The following is a 20,444-nucleotide window of genomic DNA, read 5'->3' on the forward strand; positions in this document are numbered from 1 at the left end:
CCACCTCTGGCCAGCAATAATGAGGAGTCCCCCTTGGGTATCAACAGAGGTCAAGTGGGAAACATGGCAGTAATTAGGCAGTGGACTTACCCCCTTCTCCTGCCAGAGAGATGTCAGCAGAAGCCAGCCAAAACAGAAGGCTTCGATAAGACTCAGAGTCTTATTGAATCATTAAGATTCAAATGCCTAGGTTCCAATTCCAATCACTCATCATACCAGGAACCAGGAAGATCTCTGAAAGAAAAAAGGAAATCAATAAATACCTTCACCTAGATGGCAGAAATGTAAGAATTATCTGACAAATATTACATGGCAGTCCTCAGAAAAATGCTTCAAGGAGCAATTAGGAACATTTCTGAAACAAATGAGACTATTGAGTAGCTCAGCAAAGTCTCAGCAAATAAATGCAACACATAAAGAAGCGAATGGAAATTTTAGAACCGAAACATATGAGGAGTGAAATAAAAGCTCAGTGGATGGGCTCAACAGGAGAATGGGGAGGACAAAAGAATCAGTGAACCGGAGGATGAAACAATAGAAATTACCCAACCTGAGCAACAGAGAGACACATGCTGGGAAAAGTAAAACCAGAAATGAACAGAGCCTCAGGGTCAGTGAGACTGTAACAAAAGATTTAACATTCATGTCATCAGAGGCCCAGAAGAATAGAAAGAGGGCAGGGCTAAAAAGAAGTACCAGAGGTTGGAAACTTCCCAAATTTGGCCAAAACTACAAATCCACATGTTTAAGACGCTGAGAAAACTCTCAAGCAAAGATGACTCAACTAAAGCCACCCTAAGATACACCACAGTCAAACTTCTGAAAACTAAAGATAAAGAATCTCGCAAGCAGTGAGAGAGGAGCAGTGCCTTACCTGTAAGGGGAAAACAATTCAAGCGACAGTAGATTTCTCAGAGGAAACTGCGGAGGCCAGAGTGAAGCAACACATTTTCCAAGTGCTCAAAGAAAAGAATCGTTAACACAAAATCTTATTATAGTCAGCGAAGATACCATTCGGTAACAAAGAGGAAATCAGTATATCCTCAGATAAAGGAAAGCAAGAGGACCGTCAACCAGCCTTACCCTAAAAGAATTGCTAGAGGAATTTCTGTAAACAGAATAGAAGTGGCAAAAGAAGGAATCTTGGAACACCAGAGAAGAAGATGAATGGGCATGGGAGGCACACATAGGAGCAAACGCAATAGACTTGCCTTCTCCATTAGAGATTTCTAAATTATGTTCGATAGTTGCAGCAAAAATTTTAACATTGTTTGATATGGTTCTCAACCTATGTAGAGGAAATATTTAAGACAATTATAAATGGAGAATGGTAGAGGAAAATAAAGAGTAATAAAGTGGCTATACGTCACACAAACTAGTAAATGTTGATTGATGTCAGTAGACTGAGATAAACTATGCATATACAATGTGATACCTAGAGCAATCCACAAAAATACTACTATACAAAGAAATGCACTCAAAAAGACTACAGATAAATACAAATGGAGTTCGAAAAAAATGTTCAAGTGACCCCCAGGAAGGTAAGAAAGCAAAAACAGGGACGTGAAAAACAGAGTAAAGGAACAGACAAGACACATAATGGCAGACTTAAGCCCTGAGATATAAGTAATTATAGTAAGTGTAAGTGGTCTACATATGCCAATTAAAAGGCAAAAAGTGGCAAAGTGGATTTAAAAACATGACCCAACTATAAGCAGACTATAAAAATCTCCAAATATAATGATGTAGGCAAGTTGAGAACAAAAGAATAAATGGGTAGACCATGAAAACATTAATCACATGAAAGAGTGACCACATTAGTATGAATTCAAGTAGACTTCAGAGCAAAGAATATTACTAGAGCCAGAGAAGGACACTCTATTGATAAGAGAGTCAATCTACCAAGAAGACATAGCAATCCTAAATGTGTGTGCACCAACCAACAGAGCAGCAAAATATGTGAAGCAAAACCAATGCGATTGGAAGGACGAAAAACCAAATCCATTGTTATTCCGGGATACGTCAACATCCCTTGCTCAATAATCAACAGAATACCTGGAGAGCAAATTGGCAAAGATGTGGGATTCAACAGAAGTTTCTTTTTTTTTTTTTAATTTTTTTTTTTTAACATTTATTTATTTTTGAGACCGAGAGAGACAGAGCATGAACAGGGGAGGGTCAGAGAGAGGGAGACACAGAATCTGAAACAGGCTCCAGGCTCTGAGCTGTCAGCACAGAGCCCGACGCGGGGCTCGAACTCACAGACCACGAGATCATGACCTGAGCCGAAGTCGGACTCAACGGAAGTTTCAACCAATAGGATCTGACTGCCATTTAGAGAGCACTCCACCCAACGATAGCAGAAAATATATTCTTTTCAAGTGTCTAAGGAGCATATAGCAAGATAAACCATATCCTAGTCTATTAAACCGAAACAAACTCTCAAAAGGCCTTGTTAAAAGGATGAAAATATAAACTACGGAGTGGGAGGAAATATTTGTAAATTATCTATTTGTGATACAATTTGGATCCAAAATATATAAAGAATTCTCAAACTTACTATAAATTGGCCAAAAAAGCCAATTTAAAAATGGGCAATATATTTGAACAGACAACTTGGCAAATAAAATATCAGATGCCAAAGAAGCACATGAAAAAGTTCTCAATATTATTAGTCACTAGAGAAACGCAAATTAAATTATGTAGAAATATCACTTACACACATATTCGAAAGGCTAAAGTGAAAGCCGTCCGGCCGTACCAAGTGTTGGCGAGGATGTAGAAAAACTAGAACTCTCACACAGGACTGGTGGGAATGCAAAGTGGTACAAACGTTTTGGAAGACAGGTTCAACTGTCTGCTAAAAAAGTTAAACACACGCCTAACATGTGATTCAGCCATTCTATTCCTGGGTATTTACCCAAGATAAATGAAAGTGCCTAAGCATACAAAGACCTGTTTATGAATGTCCCTAGCAGCTTTATTTTCAATAACCCCAAAGCGGAAACAATCCAAATGTCCATCAACAGGTAAATGGGCGAACCGTTATCAAGTGATCACACAGCAACAAAAAGGAGTAAAATATTGATGCACATTTCAAATGGATTGATATCAAAATGATTTTGCTGAATAAAATAAGCCAGACAAGCAAGAATTTATAATGTATGGTCCTATTTATATAAAATCCTAGAAAATGCAAAAGCACACCAGTGCTTGTCTGGGGATTGGGGTGAGGGACAGATGGGGAGAGATGGGAAGGAGGGATTACAAAGGAACATAATAAGCAAATTGGCAGGTGATGAATATGTTCTTTGTCTCGATGGGAGTGAAGGTTTCATGGGTCTGTACATATGTCAAAGTTTATCATACTATATGCTTTAAATGTGCGCAGTTCATTATAGGACAATTCTAAAAAATACACCTGTTAAAACAAAGTCTATGCTAATAAAAGTTTGACCGTTGATCACAATTATTACAGAACTCTTTACCTCAAGTAGTATTTGTTGAGCATATATCTAATGCAATCAGTTATAATCAAACCACAAAATAACAGTAATGTAAAAAAATCTCTTCCAAAGTCATCAAAATTAATTGCAACATTTGACTGGTTTGAAGGAGTTCAGACAATTATCAAAAGAGAATTCAAAAATACTCTTTTCTAAGAAAGCATAGAGAGTTTTAATTCGGGGATATAATGGTTATTGGAAATTTGTTATAATGAAAGAGGATAAATAGAAACAATTTTTTAATGAGGGCTCCAAAATTAGAACTCTCTATTTAAAATAGTATTTGGCTTACAAACCCTTTAACTGCACTCAACCTTTGGGATAAACACTTATCCCATAAAGTAAAAGGATGTGTAGAACAAGATGGTCAAACTGACCCAGAGCAGCAGCCAATGTCAATTAACATTATTGAAAATGTTTGTTCAGTTTTTTTCAAAGCTGTTGTCCTTTCCTTAGTTAAAACTTTATTTGTTAACACTCATTCACTAGATCCCAAAGTCCTACCCTATGAGTAGGTGGATTTATTCATGCATGTCCTGAGTTGCTTGTGAAATCTGCCCTGCTTGCTCACACCATAATAAGGTTTCTCCGAGGTCATATTATTACCGCTAATAACAGCATCAATACAATTTATAATGCTGATTTTTCTTCATGCTGAAGCACTGCATGTGTAGCCCTGCAACTGTGCACTGGCTGATTTTACCTGGTTCCGCCTGGGTTTTTTAATCAGCTAAGAGAGAAGGGTTTTCTCTAAATCCATAGCTATTACAAGATAAACCACGCCTAGCTCTGTGGGTAGTGTCATTGACTTACTATGCAGCAGTGATAAGCAGAGGAACATTCCTCCAGACCCAGTCTAAAGCACAGGCAACTAAATCTTAAACTAAGATAGTGTCTATGGAAAGAAAGAGGGTGGATCCTTATTGTAGTGTGGAAACAAAAGCAGAAGTTGACTCACTCAGAGTGTGCTCATCCTCTAGACATGCTAGGACCTCAGAGCCTGGTAGAGGAAAAGAGAAGCAATCTGGGAACTGCCAGGCTCAGGACTAGGGCACCAAGATTGTAAAATAGGACTGGCCCTTAATGGGGTCCTGGAGCAGCCATCTTTTTCAGGTGAAAAAGATGTGGCGTAGGGCAGCATCTATATCTAAGTGGAAGCCTTGGGGCAGAAACAGCTGCCCCAGAAACTAGGGTCTGTGGGCCTGATCTGGCTTGTCATCTGTTTTTGTAAATAAAGTTTTATTAGGACATGTCTGTTCACGCTACAGTGGTAGAATTGATACACTGTAGGGTTTACAAAGCCAAAACGTTTTATATCTGACCCTTTAACAGAAAATGTTTGGTAACTCCTGTCCTACCGGAGGATAAGGGTTGGAGTCAGCATTGTGGTCCCGGCTGCCATGTTTGGTTTGAAGACACATCCTAGGTATGGGCTGAGGGAAAAGAGGGAAAAGATAAGGTATAGGCTGGATGTCAAAACCATAACTGAATGCTCCAGAGTTCAGTACCTCAGGTACAGGCAGAAACCAAGGCAAAATTTCATTCCTATTGACAGGACAAACATGGTGGGAATTAAGTCAAGAATGAGGTTCGGTAGAATTGTGGGATTCAAGCTTACCTCAGTTATGGAAAATACCAAGTGTAGGACAGTGAGTCCAATTTTAGTGACTGGCTGGTGGGTGTGAACCAATGGTCAGTTTTAAGTGCTCAACACTCACCAGAGCTGGAAGGCAGAGGCTGCCGCAGAAAGAAGGAACTATCGAGTCCAAATAATTTGGATCTTTCTTCTAGAAAATAGGCGTATGGTGTCATCCTCTCTATTTCCTCTTAAGTATGGTAGCTGGTCACCTCATCAACCCAAGGTGATGAGATTGAAATGTCTCCGGGGTCGGATAGCCAGGTTTAGCAAATAAAAATACAGGACACTGAGTTTAACTTGAATTTCAGATAAACAATGAAAACAATTTAATATTAGTATGTCTGACACATAGCATTTGACACATTTATGATAAAATTTATTTGGAATTTAAATTTAACTGGAATCCTGCATTTTGTCTGGTAACCTCATTCCTAGGACACTGGCCACCTTTGTTATAAATCGTGACTAAACAAACAATGTTTTGACTTCTGGGGCAGCAAGAAATTTCTAGTCCTTTGGTTTCTCTTCTAGTCTTTTTTTTTTTTTTTTTTTTTTTTTTACCCTTCTCCCTCTCTCCACATACAGACTTCTTCTTTCTCACCTCTTTCCAGTTCCTCTCTATGACTTCCTTTCAAGGGCTGTCTGGCAGAAAGGACCAATGACATCTACCCACACTTCCAAGAATTATAATATGGCTTCAACTGCCATTGATTAAACCAAAAACAGGGCTGAAAACTGAGAAAGAAGAAGTCAATCTTCTTAATGTGACTCACAGGAAGGAAACCTGGTGAGCAGACAGTTGGATGATAGGCTTCTGACTCACAGAAAATTTCTTTGCTAAAGATTTGTAGACATCTATCACCGTTAGTTTGCCATTGACAAACCACTAACATTTCCCTAGCAGCACACAGAGCCTTGGTTTAAGAAAACAAAACAAAACAAAACAAAACAAAACAGAAACACCTGGGTTTAGATTAACTGTTGGGCACTCGACGGTTCCAAACATTGGATTAAAGTGGGCATTCGGGGTATTTACAGAAAGCCTCAGGTAAAAAGCAGAAGGCTCCAGGAGGGCCACGCTCAGGCTCGTGGTTTTAAAGCCTTACGCCAGCGTTGTGTTCAGTGAAGATGTTCTTAGGAGAGATTCAGGAGAAGTCATGTCTGTGTGACTTGTCCCATGCTGCAGTCAGTGGAGAAGCCTCACCTCCAGTGAAGAGGATGTGGGCTGAGATTATTACTAGTCTCAGTGCTGGCTTTAAGAGCTTGGGTATTTTGTAAGATATGTCGAAAAGATTAAACTGATGTGGTTTTGCCATCCCCCCCATCGATCATCTCTCTAGCAACACTTTCACACGGTAGTGGTGTTGGAGGTGCCCGTTTGGGCCTCCCTTCAAGAAAGCACTGGCCGTTCAGCTGTAAGGTGTGCAGTCAGCTTACAGCCTCCAGATATTAGCACCTTAGTCTCTGCTTCATCTTTTGAGCTGGGGCAGCCCCCAGCTAATGGCTGAGCCACAGCCAGTGATAGGCCTGGCCGTTTCTTTTCAATATGAGATTCCTCTACTGAGTGATCTGTGTTCTGGAATCCCCCACTGCACTGGCCAAAACTTAGAGCGGTCTGAGGCTGTCCCTGTCCAATCTCGCTCTCTGCATCTTCTATCTTCCCAGGTGTCACTCCCCGATAAATCTCTTACATTCTTAATTCTGTCCTAAGTGTCTGCTTCTTGGGGCGCACTTGACACAGCCATCAGGGCCCCAAGGAAGTGGGCAGGCCAGGTGCCAATCTAGCAAAGGAAAAGATATTTTGAGGGCAACATTCTTACCAGAAAGGAAGGCACGGGGAAAGGCCTACTCTTTCCTGCCCAGGACGGTACAGAAATGAGAAGAGTGGTGGGGGCAGGGTAAGACCTTCACATACTTGGGTGCGTCCCTGGGGCCTCCTCCTTGGGGCCAAGCCTTGTTGGGGAGGGAACCATGGATGCGTTCAGAAAGGTATGGGGAGACTGATACCATTGGGGCGAGTGAACTATGTCCCCCATATAACGTGGAGGAGGCTGGAAGCGTCTACCGGAAGCCCCACATTTTTCGTGGCTTGAGTAGGACACGGCAGCGTTAGAAGGTGGAGGGAACTTGGTAGTCAGCGATGTGATATATCCTTGCGTTACCACGTGCCCTGCTGAAGGTCAGGGATGGTTGGCAATGCAGAAGCCTGAGGCTTGGAAATGGAGGCCAGGGAGATCAAGCAGTTTGATTTCTGGGAGGAAGGGCAGCATCAATGTCCCGTGACTACAGATGCCATACCATGGCAATAAACAAACTAGACCAGGGGCGACTGAGGATACTAGCTGGGTCCAGAAACCCAGCAGGTGAGGCCACCAAGACCAGAGTTCGCCATGCTTATTCCCACACCCACAGACACATAGTAAGGACGCCTCCATCAACCAGAGGTGCAGGTGCTATGTCGGAAGACCAGGGGATAGTGGAAGAGGCCAAGATATGCTGACTGAGTGTGTAAGTCCAGGCTTTTCCTCCAAGTTCTATGTGGTTGGGAGGGTGCAAAGGTTTGATCAGTGGTAAAAAAAAAAAAAAAAACAAAGGAGCTGCATGTTTTTCCACGTCTGAGTGTGTCGGAATCAATTGGTGACCCCATTGCCCTTGAATAAAAACATTTTACGTTTTGAATGTTAGCCCAAGCAATGGAGTTAAGGAGAGGTCAGGCTTAGCATCTCCTAAGTCATAGCTGAACAGCAGCTTCCTGCAGAGAAACCTCCACGGGTTGGATAAATTACAGATTTGTGTATGGTGACGGTTGGGCTGCTCTCTGGACCGCATTTTTCAAAGGATGGGAGATAAACCACTGGTGATAGCCAGGGTGAGTTTAGGTTGTGTGTAAACACCGTCAATTAGCACTGAATCACACCCAAGTATCCCATTTTCAACTTCTCCAATGTCTCGGCCCTTCTAATCACATGAGAGCAAGTTTTGGCGGTAGCCTTGTCTCTGACCTCATGAGCACTTTCCAGTTCCCGTCTTTAACAAAGTGAGAGCAGGCGTCAGACTCAGAGTATTGGCGGTCCATTCCCAGTCCACTCTGCATGAGACAGCCACCAGGACCTTCAACAGAAGTCAAGCAGTGCCCCTTCTCTGCTTAAGACCCACCAATACCTCCTCCTTTAACTCACAGGGAAAGTCCAAATCCCTTCAGTGGTGCCGAGGCCCGACTTGAACTGACACTTTACGCTACAGCCCCATCCTCTTTCTTCCACTCACTTCCTTCCCTTCCTTGCAGTGGCCTCCTGTTGGTCTCTAGTATTCTTTCCCCATATACCAGCACAGTTCACATCTCTATCTGTCAGGACTTGACTCAGATCTCCCTGGTTATTATTATCCTAGATGGCAAATCTCTCCTCCTCGCCCATCCTTGTCTGCTTTTTGCATGCGCACGCACGATATTATTTCACTTACTGGAATGTTTTTGGGTAATTTTGTCATTTGGTAATAAATTTGTCATTCTTATTTCCTGCCTTTGTCGCCTGAATGTGAGCTCCACGCGGGCAGAATTTCTGTCTATTGTGTTTACTGCTGTATCCCCAGGCCTAAAACAGAGCCTGGTATATAGCGAATTCTCATACGTGCTAATTGAATACATGAGTTCTCAGCTTGCTCCTACTAGTTATCGTCAATATCATGTCTTCCCTTTCTCAGTGCCTTGCTTTTTAATTCTCTTTCCTTTCCTGGCAAAACAAATGCAAACAAAACAACAACAAAAAGCAATGACAACAACAAAAGCCCACTAGAGGCTATCATTCATGGAAATTCTGATACATCGTTACATATATATTTATGTTATAGATCTTCCTAAACTTACAGTGAGATTCCGTCCTAATAAACGCATCGTCAATCGAAAATATCATAAGTCAAAAATGCATGTAACACCCCTAACCTACCGAACATCATAGCTTAGCCCACCCTACCTTAAACGTGCTCAGAATACATACCTTAGCCTACAGTTGGGCAAAATCATCTGAGGCAAGGCCCACTTGATACTAAAGTGTCGTCTGGCTCCCTCATGTAACTTATGAGTACTGTACTGAAAGCGACACACAGAAGGGCTGTGTGGGTGCAGGCTGGCTGTGAGCTTGACCCCCGCGATCGTGCGGCCGGCAGGGAGCTGAGGCTTGTTACTTCTGCCCAGCGTCACCAGAGAGGATCATACTGCGTATCATTAGCCTGGGGAAAGATCCAAATTCAGAAGTCCAAGTACGGTTTCTACTCAGTGTGCATCATTTGGGCACATTGTAAAGTTGGACACCACTGAGTCAAAGCATCATAAGTCAGGACTGTCTGTCCATTTTCCTTCTAGACGCGAGATTTGGCTTGTAGAACGTCAAGGGAAGAGAATGTGGAACCTTCTTGGCCTAGCCGGTCTCTCTTAGCCGCCGGCTCCCATACATCTTCTCTCCCTCCTGGCTGCCCCCTGCCTTTCTCCTGGTGAGCTCTTTGCTTTAGCAGATTGCAAATCTGGTTAGGGAAGGCTGGAGCCCCCGGGGCTGGGTGTCCCGACTTCCCCACGCCGCCTGGCTGTGCGGCCCAAGAAACATGTGCCAGGCTGGTTCTTCTGGGGCCGCGCCTCAGCGTCGCTGTTGTGCTAGACTGAAGCACAAACATGAACCTAGAACCCTGGAAGGGAGAGTGTGTCCTGGGAAGCCACCGCAGGCCCGGCTCCGCCCAGCTGGCTGACTCGCATTGTTTCCCCTCACCACAGCACCGTGTCCGGGTTGTCAAGGAGATACGCAGGAACATTCCGATGGGAAAGAAACTCTTCAGAGCGTGGGTGGCGGCAGTCTTGGAGGACAACACCCTGATCCTTGGCTCCGCCCCTCCTATCACCCCCCCCAGAAGGAGCCATACAAGGGGCTGGAATTCGAGGGGCTGACTTTGGAATTCAAACCCGGAGCTGGGCCCACACACACCCCTCGGTTCTCGGTGCCCCCTTGAGCAGGAGGTTCCTGCTGCTGGATTTGTGGACTTCTCCAAGCCTCGGGGGTGGATCTGCGCTTTAAGAAGACACCTGGGTTTCTTCAACATTCAGGGAGATTAGTGGCTGAGCTTTTCTGCTTGAGCCTTGGATGTAAGGCTGTGCTAGGGCCCTTGATCACCACGGATGCCCTGGGAAAATGGAAGGAGGGAGGCCAGGGCAAAGCCCCAGGGCCTGGGATTCCTCCTGTGAGTTCACCGGCCTTCAATAGAGCAAGGTGCACTGCGTGGAGACATCCGCGCCAAACTCCGAGAAGGAGCACTGCCGTCCAGCCGCTGACTCTCATGACGAGCTGCCCCGTTTCTACATGCCAACCCCTGAGTCGCGGATCCAGTTTGACGAGCCTTTGGGAGCGCACCGTAATGACACAATAATGTCACTAAGCGCACCTAGTGCTCGCATCTTTCCAGCGCTTGTGTCCGTTCTCGTAATCCTCTGCACGGGAAGAGGGCCTTATTTTCCCTGCTTTGAGGACGAGAAGATGGAGGTGGAACAAGCTTCTGCAACCACAAAGTAGAAAGACAAGCCTTGCAAGCCCAGGTCTCATGATCTAAATGTGGGGTGTTTCCCAGTCCCTCCCGGTAGATGAGTTCCTTAAAAACTGAGCTGCACGAGTCTGACGCCTAAAACCACAGGGCTTACTGATGTGGCTGCAAACTGCTGCTCTGCTCGGCCAGAGAGAGAAAAGCCAAGTCGAAGAGGAACCACACTGCCCTGGAGGACATTAGCATGTCTCGCACACGCCGAGTATTTACATGTGTTCCCCCCACGGTCTCTATGGCAACCGGCAGAGGTACAGAAATGCTTGGTTGCTCTTTGTAAGAAGACGAGACGAGGGTGCTCCAAAGTCCTCTTTCCCCCAGCGAGCAGGGCTATTTCCATCCACCGGCTTCGGCTTCGTGACTCTCCCAGCAGCCACTTGGCATGAAGATCTCCAACGGCAGGGAGCCAGTGAATGGGGCCAAGAGGCGTGTGGACCTTACAGGATGGAAGGACCTCATCTCCCGCTCCCTCTTCCAGGCAATTATGCACAGAGTCAGGAAGGGATTTAGTTATTAAGAAGTCTCAATGGTGAGGAGCTGAGAGTTTGTGGTTTCCAGTTCTCAACCACAACACTTAAGGCGTGTCTCCATTTTTCTTATGGTTTCCAGGGCATACCATTATCTAATTCTCCCGGAAGAGTCGACATGGCTTTACGATGCATGTATATCGCTGATGTGCACTGAGGCTCCGAGCCAACAGGCAACCTCTTTCTCAGAAACCTCCCTCCTCGGACCTCTGTCCCGCATCGTGCCTTGAAATCGCCCCCTCCACCCTTTCTGCCACAAACACTGCAGGGAAATCTGTGGATGGGAATGAGGGCTGCGTGGCCACGACTGAAACCGTAATTCAGCTCCACATCACGTGCGACAGAATAACTCTCAGCACACCGGTTTGTGACTCGTACGACTTCTGTGGCGTTTGTCAGTGCCTTGCGTGTCGAAAACACCATTCTGCGTGCTTTGGGGAAAACAAGGATAGAGATGACTCCCCCAAATCTTACAAGCTAGTTTAGCTAGGCTCGCACACAGCATTGAACAAAGCATTACACCCTCCACGCGGGACCGGCACGTCTATCAAAGCCCATAGGAGAAAGAAAGCCCCTCTGCAAATGTCCCAGGGGAGGCTGGATTCAAGGGCAAGGAGCTGGTGCTGTCATCTGAGACTTGTGCTCAGGAGACCTTGCTTGAGTCTAACACAAGGCATTGCTATAGTCTTGCGTTTCTTAATTCATCTTTGAATCTGTGTTTTGTAAGTGACGTTTGGTGGGACAGTGAAGCTCAGATCACTGGCGATCCTGCCCCCTGCCCCCACCTCCTAGTGCCCCAGACCTCACCCGACTGCCTCGTCCCCACCACCATTCCATGAGAGCTGCCACCTTCCCCCAGGGTGGCTTGCCAGGCCTCGTCTGCGGGCAGGATGCCCCATGCTACCATCTGCTCCCGGTAGGAGACCTAGGAGCAGATTCAGCGGGGGATGCGTTGGGGCATGCACCCCACGACATCTTGGGGGAGAGCATGGCAGTGCGGTCCCTGCCCTGGGCTGACAGTGCCATGGTGCATTTGACATGGCAGGGTCTTCTCATCTACCCCAATCTGTGTATGCTGGAGGCTGAAATCCTCTGGGGGGCGGGGGGGTGGGTTGAGGCGGCAGGAAAGGGGAAGGGGAGATTCTCCACTTGCCTGCCGTATGTTCACCTTGCTCTTGAACACCGCAATTGTGTAGCCGGATGAAACATACTCCAGCGACTCCCCGTATACAGTCGAAGCAGGTCTTGAATAGCTGTCATGAATAAAGCCAATCCTGACTTCCTACCAGTTCAATTACAGCAAATAACATTCTGTTCCCCAGAACCCATAAACACACCAAAACTAATTATGAAAGCGAGACGTGAGTACTATGAGGCCACCTCCTAAGTACATTTAAGACATTTATTTGATCTATGTAACATATCAATACAATCATGATCTTACTCTATGTTTATGCATAAAACGAGTTCCACGTCCTAAGCTCTTACAAGCATTTGTTTATTATGGAAAATCAAGCACAGTGTAAAATTTACACCATACGCGTGCCTCGTGGGAGACCTTCTTGCAAAGACTGGACTGACTGAAGCTTTGTTCTCTCAACTTGGGCAGACATTTTAAGTGTTGAAAAGTGTCACTTTGATGATGATTTCTTTCAGCGCTTCCTTTGGAAAGGAAGAGTTACAAATAACAAGGCAGAGCATCAGATTCCCCTCAGAGGTATATTTTTAGCGAAATAACACCTTGTAAATTTTCCTCTTGTGCTCAACAGCGAGGCGGCTGCATAGAAGGTCTGTCCAAGCTGACACATGTTCACTGGGAGTCGGCCATGATTTGAGCCCGACCCTGGGCTGTGGGCAACATGGGTGGGGGGGCGCGTAGAGATAAATAAAAGGGTCCCTGCCTCTAAGAAGTGTATCAGCTGAGGAAGAGACATCAATTTGTAGAAGGGAGCTGGCCAAAACCTTACGGGTGGCTGGCAGTCTTTTCGTAGTGGCTCCCTTCACCCGGAACGCCATATTGTCAGCAGACATTTCTCTTGGAAAGGCACTGTCTTGGGTCAACATGGAGACGACCCTGTGGAAGACCCTGGAAAAATCAGCCGTAAGTAACCAATATTATTGAGGGCTTGCTACATGGGAGGCACCAAGCCACAGTCCAGGAATATAATCCCTGTTTTCAAGGTGTCACGGTAAATTAGAGGAGACGTGTGTGTAAGCAAATGACAAAATAAGGTATGCATTGAAACTGGGCATGGGAAAGTGACGGTCAAAAGTTACCTAACCTTAAATCGCATCTCTGACTAGCTGGCTCACTGACTATAGTTAAGCCCTGTAACTTCTCTGGGCTCTGGTGTATTTGTAAGTGGGTTTGTGGCTGAGGGGAGAGAGCTCATCTATCTGGTTTCCAAGCTGCCTTTCTTTATTCCAATTGCCCGTCTCTTTGAACCTCCTAGAAATAATCTGTGTTCCATAGCCAAGATTCTCCTTGACCTGTGTTATCAGTTTTCTAGGGCTGCCGTGACAAAGTACCACAGACTGAGGGGTCTAAACAACAGAAATTTATTGTCGCAGAGTTCTAGAGGCTGGAAGCCTGAGATCAAGATGTCGGTAGGTTGGTTCCTTCTGAGGGCTGTGATAGCGTCTGTTCCATGCTTCTGCCCTACTTTCTGATGGTTTGCTGGCAATGTTTGATATCCCCTGGTTTATACAGCTCTGTGTTCACGTTCATATGGTGTTTCCCCCGGTGAATCTATGTGCAAATTTCTTTTTTTTTTTTTTAAACGTATACCAGCTTCTTGGTATCCTCGGTCCATCCCTATTCAATATAATAAATCTTCTTCATTTCAGTTGCCAGCTCTAGTCAGTTGGAGTGATTACCTGGAAAGTTGCACAGAAAAGGGTTGTGAATTAACATCCAAGATTAATGGGAAAGGTGATTGGAATTGGTTTGGATTTTTTAATGGCTACCGGACATAAGGAATAGGGGGGTTTGTCGTGTATCTGCTCACCCAACGAGCAGAAGGCTTTAAAATCCTGCTGCTCATTCCTAAAAGAGGGATCTCCCCAAAGAGTGAAAAAACTGCAAATAACTGCTTTTTTTTTAGATCTCTCCAATTAAGACGATCCCCAAAAGGTGGTTGCCCATTTACAGTCTTGATGCATTCAATAATCCTTGTAGGGCTGTTCAGGCTAGCCCGGGAGAATGATCAGATCTTCAGTAGGGCTCAGCTAGTCCATGATAGGCGTGAAGGGAGTTAAACCTTCAGAAAGGCGTAATCAGTCTGTACTTCCTGAATGTCTTCCCTGTTGAAACTGAGAATTTGCTTTGGCTAAAGAGTCGTTGCTGGAACCAGATAGCTTCTGGAGGCACCAAAAATGAATCCTCACTCCCACTCTTGACACCTACCACATCCAAACCACCAGATGATGACAGCTGCTGTAGAAATCTAAGCAAGTGGAGTGATGCCCAGCTTGGTATAGGAGCCAAGTGATGGGGAGTGACAGGAAGTTGGTTGTCTGTGTCATTGTGGATACAAAGGAAGTACTTTCAGGACACAGAGGGGAAGTGGCTGGGGACCCTAAAGCCAGCTTTGACCATCCAAGGAAGTCCTTTGTTTTTGCTTCATCTTGTAAGGTCCTTGAGGAAAATCTAGCAGACTGACCAAAGCCAAAGCCCATTCAACACAGAGAGCATTTCAACTGAGGCTTTTGATCCTAAGACATTCAACCGAATTATGACTATCATTGGTTTGAAACTTTTCCCATCATGAAAGGGAATCAGGCTCACATCCAGGCACTGTTTCAAATGTTTCCCACTGGTGAAAGCCACATCCTCTTCCATGGTATGGTAGATAGATTGCATTCATGGCCCATTTTCATGCCTCCCTGCATCTACCCCTTTAGTGGTATCCTCTCACACTAATTCTTGGTTTGGTCATGTAATCAACTTTGACCCCAACAGAGGGTTGAAAAACACTAGTCCATTTCTGCCTACCCTCTGTGACCCTGGCCCTCCTCATGAGAACATTCTCAGGCTAGTCTGCTAGAAGTAAGTCAGGAACACATGGAAGAGAGCCAAGTCGTCCTGTCATCTTAGACCGGGTATCCCCAGTCACCTAACAAACTGACCACAGCCACATAGGTGAGCCCAGCTGGCATCAGTCAAGCTGAACCCAGACCAGGAGAACCACCCAGCTGACCTGTAGACTTGTGAGAAATAAGGAATGGTTGTTACTTTAAGCCACTAAATTTGGGACTGGTTTGTTATGTAGCAATAACTAACTGCTACATAGGATCTCCCACATGTAGGGCTAAAGAGGGAGAATAAAAGATTATGTATAAACTGTGGTGTCCACCGCTAAAATTCAGTCGTGACTAGGAAACTCTGAGGAGCTGACAGGGCAGGTCTAGTAGAAGGTTATTTGCATGAGGTGCCTCCCAGGAGAGAACTCATCCCAAGGGAAGAACAAGTCAAGCAGAGAAGCTTGGACTGGGAACAAAGACTTAGTCATCAGAGGCTGAGATAATCCACCCTAGTGTCTATTATTCTAATGGGTCTTTTGGCTTAAACTCAATGAAGTCTTGTGTGACTTTTATGGTGGAGGGTACAGGAAGAGTATGGGCAAAAGGTATCTCCCGAACAGCCCAGTAGGACACTGGAGTACAAGTTCCCCAGCTTTGGGATCGGTGTGGAAAATTGTAGAGCTAAAGCAGCAAGAGGGGATCTATGTGAACGAAACACAGGTTTGGTACCCAGAAGACTCCAGCTTTGGTAACCAGAAGAATCCAGCACCTCCATCAAAGATAGGGCATCCAGAAGAAGACTGAGCTACCTCTGTCTAAATAGCTACCTTAATTCACTGCTTCATCCATTTATGCATTCAACCAACATGGGGGGCTATTCAGACTATGTCAATTAAGTTACACTGAGGGGAGACAAATGCATTCAAAAGTTAGGGTCTCTCCCGGTAAGGAACACAGAGACTGATTTACATTTAAAACCAGATCTTATCTCGTGTGCTCTGATTGATTTGTATCGACTGCTGAGAGCACTCTCTTGAGCATTTGAGGGGTCACATCCTGATTCCAAGGAGTGCTGTGATTGACTAGCAATGTCTGCTTTGGCCACATATTTGTCTTCCCGGAGGTTGGTCTAGTTTTACATCCTGGCTCCATAGTAGCATTTAGTTATAGACCCATGAACTAGGCCTCTTGCATGTATTAGATGTAAAAGCCATCTCCCACCACCTGTTTCCACCTTGGCTGGGTGACAAGGGGCTGGACATATACTGAGGAAGGTGGTTCTGAGTCAGCATTTTTTTTTTAATGACAAAAGGGCATGATAATTTCTCTCATCTGTTTGTACTCCTCCCCTGTAAGTCAGAGACGTAGTCCTCAAAGTGGGGATGGGGTGGAGTGGGGTATGGAGCCCAAACCTATGCTCCATGGTGACAAAAATTGTCCCACCTTCCTCCAGCAGAGGATAAAGAGTTTGAAGATGTCGGGGACAATAACCCGGCCTCAAAAATAAGCACTAAAATATTATCAGCCCGTACTGACTTGGTGTCGTATGAGCAACAAAATAAAGAAAATCCCACCAGTCAGGTTTCTTGTATTTACTGGGTATGAATGTGGATGATCTGCTGACAGCCTTGGGGAGCCTGCAGGACCGGTAGGGTGCCAGGCAGAGCTCCCAGCGGGCATTTAACGAACACCGTGTAGGGGTCCTCAGTCGCTCAACCGAGGAGCTCGGCCTGGATTTGGGTGCACAATCCTTGGGCGACTGCAGGGGAGAGAAAAGGCTCAAATTCACTGTACCAAGTTCACTGTTCCTAGATGGCTTTATGAGCCGTCTAGAACTCGAAAGGCTGAGTACATAATAAGAGCGTAATCAAATATGGCTTCCGCAAACGGCATGGCCTGTTCTCAAATCTTTGTTCTGCCGTTCTCTACTGGTGTCACTCTGGGTAAATATCTTAACCCTTTTTTGTCTGAAAAATAAGGATAATAATAGTACCTATCTTAGGGTTTTTATTCAAATAGAACGAATATGGGAGGTGCTCAACAGAATGGCTGGCATATGGTAAATACTCAATAAATGAGAGGCAGAATCATCAGCGATTAAGTTCCGGACTCTTGGGTGTATCCCCCGCACCCCTTTTATGTCTTTTCCTTTCGACCCACAAGTGGTGTCGCGTTCCAACTCCACGTAGCCAGAAGCTCCGGGCCCGCCTGGGGGCCCCGGGTCTCCCCTCTTCTTCTCCCCAGGCTTGCCCTAGGCTGTCTTGCCAACACAGGCCATGTGGCGGTGTGCGAGTTTCCAAAAGGAGATGCTGTCTGTCCGCGGCCCAGTTCTCACTTCCAGGTCCCTTTTGGCACGTGTCGCTCCAGACAAAGCCGCGTGTATGCGAGGCTCAGGCCACTGTGACACTGCATCATGAGAGGGACGGGCAGGGAAGGAAGAGACAGAGCTCCTGCTCCCGCCAAAGCCAGCTGGCACCTTGGAAGTCGCAGTGCCTCTGGCCAGGGACGGTGTACGCTCGCTGAGGACAGCCCCTGCTGCTCAGAGGGGCATTCCAACACCTGACACCGCAGGACCCAAGCAGAGCCACCCCTGCCGGACAGCTGGGCCACGGTGATCTGGTCACCTGGCACGGACAGGGTGTTGGGCGTGGGGAACAAGTTTTAGAGAGAAGGATCCGGGGAGAGGGAGGTCGGAAAGATGGCTTCTGGCTCTTCCCCTCTGGGCTTCAGTTTCCTTTGCTGTTGAGGAAAGCAAGATGAAGGAACAGAGCGTCCGGCCCATCGATGGAGAAGTGTCTGCTCCAACACTTGCCTCCGCTGCCTTCTGCCTACATAGTCTTGGACAAGTCCCACAGTCTCTCTGAGTAGGCCTCAGCTTCCGCGTCTGTGAAATGAGCACAGTCACGAGGTTGATGGGAGGAACACGTGGGATAATGCATGCCTCGGCCTTTTTAAGGAGGCGATTATGTACACAAACACTTCTTTAAAAAAAAAAATTTTTTTTTTAATGGTCATCTCTCTTTGAGAGAGACAGAGACAGAATGCGAGTGGGATAGGGGCAGAGAGAGAGGGAGACACAGAATGCGAAGCGGGCTCCAGGCTCCGAGCCATCAGCACAGAGCCCGACGCGGGGCCCCACCAACGCTTCTTTTGCTTTTTTGTCTTACTCTCTGCGCCTCCTTTGTCCTCTGTCCTGCCTCCTTCCCACCTCTCATTTATTTCCTTTTTTCCCCATACTTTACCTTCAGCTAGGGATTTTCAAGACGTTTCGGTCAACATGCCCTTAGCAACCAAAAAGAATAAAAAAGTTAAGCCTGCAGTGCTCCACACAAGTGTGAAATTTCATGGACGTTGGCTGGCGAGCCTTTGTTTTGGCTCCATGAGCCATTCATGGGTAGCAGTTAGGGTTCTTGCTTGAAAACAGCAGAGGCCGTTCCTGCAAGCGGAGGCAGAACAGGACATTCAAGGGCAACTGTGGATTTTAAAGGAGAACCACAAAGTCGTGCTCTCCACACACAGGAACCATGCCCAAATCATCCGGCAGGGGCTGCCCCGGCGAATCCCCCGGGGCATCAGGCTTGCACACGAATGCCACAGCTCATTCCAGAGGGGTCTCCTCACTCTGATCCCACTGGAGATGATACCGGAGACCCAGCACTACTGCATGTGGAAAACGACGTTTCTGCCGCCGTGATGCCAAAATGTGGGATCCTCCAGCGCCCCTCTCTTGGAGGGCTTTCTGCCAAGCTGAATGTATCTGCCTGGCATCACCTAAGACACAGCCCCTAGCCTAGCTACAAGGGAAAGTGGAAGAGTGAATCCCAGCAGGACTCACAATAGAAGACATTTTCCCAATAGAGAAAGACTTTCAGAACATACGATATGGTCATCAATAGGCCTCATTGATATATTATATACTTTTTTTTTTTTACTTTTTTAAAAACTTTTTATTTATCTTTGAGAGAGAGAGAGAGAGAGAGAGTGAGCAGGGGAGGAGCAGAGAGACGGAGACACAGAATCTGAAGCAGGCTCCAGGCTTTGAGCCATCAGCACAGAGCCCGACGCGGGGCTCGAACCCATGGACTGCGAGATCGTGACCTGAGCCGAAGTTGGATGCTTAACCGACTGAGCCACCCAGGCTCCCCGATACATTATATACTTCACCGTTATTTTTTAAACTACCAACCTGCAAGTGAAAAGAATGTTCTAGAAATATATGCTCTGTTTTCCTAAACTTCGTGAACCTGTCATGGTTCATGGCGTTCCAGGGGACAGTTACTCCAGATTAAGAAGCCAGGCCTGGGCCCTCCAGACGCATTGCCCAGCCTCATCAAGTGTATCTGGGGTTAAAGATGAATCATCATCCCCCAAAAGAGAGCACGGTTTCCATCTCCTAAAAGTGGAAGCACATTTGAGACATTTTGAATAATGCCAGCTACGTAACTGTCCTGTTGGGCCAACGGATCTGACTTCCCTTAACTGTCTCAATCCCACTGCGTGGATCATCTAATGTTTCAATTGATGTTGGTTTTTGTGGCTTCCTTCCAACCACCTTTTCCTGGGCAGGCTTACATCCTCTCTAGTGAAGATAATACAGGCCCATGCAGCACATCTTATGTTCAGTTTTGTTTACAGTAAGGCATTTCTCTTCTGTCCATGATTCCTCCTAGAATTGGAACCCATTGGGAGAAAGTCACGAAAGGGTTGGCATTCTTCTGGGAACTCTGACTTTTCTTCCTTAGGCGTTCTAAAGTTTCATCATCTTCACTAACAGAAAGCCCCAAGGCCATAGTTGAATCCCAGAGGGAAACAAAACATAAATCAAATTTCCCTGTGGCTGAAGGTGATAGGGTCGGCACCGGGAAGGTTAACATCTTTTCTGCAAAATACAGGCTAACATTCTCCTTAAAGCACGGTCCTGTCATTGTTTGGAACTGATTCTCTCTTGCAAACTCTCTCCAGGGAGTGGACTCTGAAGTCACTGGCCAGATTTCAAATACGTACATGCAGAATGAGAGATATTTTTCCAGTTGGTCACTAGAAATAGAACCCAGGCAAGAGCCCTAAAATTGGAAAGTACATTTCATTGCAGTTTTCCCCCTAAAAATAGAAAGTTGGCTTTGTCGTGCAAGAGGCAGGACTTGGGGCCCTAGCCCGGAATGACAGGAAAGC

General features: G+C 46.0%; 1 long non-coding RNA gene across 7 annotated transcripts in view; it reads right to left on the reverse strand.

The window, feature by feature from the left end:
• Window positions 1–10,089, reverse strand: part of LOC109492091 — a 51,628-nt gene extending 41,539 nt beyond the window's left edge. For 4 of the 7 annotated variants that reach the window (XR_006586521.1, XR_006586517.1, XR_006586522.1 and 1 more), the window contains exons 1-3: window positions 9,141–10,089; window positions 4,865–4,939; window positions 91–234 (exon numbers count right to left, since the gene is read on the reverse strand). This is a non-coding gene — a long non-coding RNA (uncharacterized LOC109492091). The remainder of the gene's footprint in view (window positions 1–90; window positions 235–4,864; window positions 4,940–9,140) is intronic. The other 3 variants (XR_006586523.1, XR_006586520.1, XR_006586519.1) reach the window with 2 other exon arrangements.
• Window positions 10,090–20,444: the final 10,355 nt, after the last annotated feature.

Source organism: Felis catus, chromosome D1 (genome assembly GCF_018350175.1).
Source record: "Felis catus isolate Fca126 chromosome D1, F.catus_Fca126_mat1.0, whole genome shotgun sequence".
NCBI lineage: Eukaryota > Metazoa > Chordata > Mammalia > Carnivora > Felidae > Felis > Felis catus.